The sequence below is a fragment of the Dendroctonus ponderosae genome, unplaced genomic scaffold (genome assembly GCF_020466585.1).
Source record: "Dendroctonus ponderosae isolate FM_Combo_2020 unplaced genomic scaffold, Dpon_F_20191213v2 Dpon_F_20191213_10, whole genome shotgun sequence".
Classification (NCBI taxonomy): domain Eukaryota; kingdom Metazoa; phylum Arthropoda; class Insecta; order Coleoptera; family Curculionidae; genus Dendroctonus; species Dendroctonus ponderosae.
The window spans coordinates 4,583,017-4,584,328 of NW_026017111.1; positions in this window are offsets into that span (position 1 = coordinate 4,583,017).

Below are 1,312 nucleotides of genomic sequence, written 5' to 3' on the forward strand. Positions count from 1 at the left end.
TCCCGACGTGCTCAACATTTGGGCTTGTCTTACGGCTCATTGTGGTGAATTTTGCAATTGGATTTGAAGCTCCATCCCTACAAAGTCCAACTGACTCAAGAACTTAAGCTTCAAGAACATGGGCAACGCACAACATACGCAAATTGGGTGATTGAACCACCAGCCGTTGATGATTTTTCGAACCGAATTTTCTTCAGCGATGGGCTCATTTTCGGGTGGTGGGCTCGGTGGGTACATTAATGAACAGAACAGCAGTATATGGGGCTGTGAAAATCCTCAGGTGATCGCAGAAAGGCCTTTGCATCCTGAAAAGTGACCGTATGGTGTGTAATATGGTCCGGTGGTGTTATTATCCCGCATTTTTTTGAAAACGATCAAGGAAGAGCCAGAACAGTTAATTCTGAGCGCCATGGACGCATGTTAATCGATTATTTTTGGAGAGAAATTGAAGATTATGATCTGGAAGACAAGTGATTCCAGCAGGACGGGGCAACGAGTCACACAACACTGGCAGTTAGAGCCCGATTGCAGGAGAAATTTCCAGGACGTGTAATTTCGAGATTGAGTGATGCCAATTGGCCCGCAAGATCCTGCGACTTAACACCGTTAGACTTATTTTTGTGGGGCTATGCGAAAGATCGTAATTACGCCAACAATCCTCAGACCCTTGAGCAACTGAAAGCCAATATCCGTGGAGTTATGACCGATATATTTCCGGTAATGTGCCGAAAAGTCATTCGAAATTACCTCAAAAGGGCGTTTAAATTATATTGTTTTTCACGTATAATGGCAAGGTTTAATCTTTATATTGAATTAAAATTTTCATCTCCATCTGAATATTTTGTGTGTTTTCTTTAACTTTACTTTCCCAAGCATAAAATGGATAACCCTGTACATTCAACATCCTGTAGGTACAAGAAGCAACATTTTTTTATGAAAACCTGCATTTCGTATTTAAGTTGCATAACCATACAGGGCGCATTATTTAAAACCTACAAGTTTAGCTTGTATTTACGCGATTTACAGCAAAACCCCTGTTAAGTGCAACAGGGGTTTTGTTGTAAATTCTAAATCGTTTGGCAAATAATTCCTATTTTTAAACTTGTAAATTCGAAAAACAAGCATCTACAAAGATCATTAAATTCAATCGAAACTTCATATACAGGGTGGCCATTTTCTGAATCTTTGTTATGGGTAACTTCTACATTTTTAAATATAGAGAATCCGTTAAATGGGCAAAATTGGGCAGAATTCGATTGCCTATTCATTACCGTTTTCAAAATTTAGGTACTCGACTTGGTTCCTGAAATAT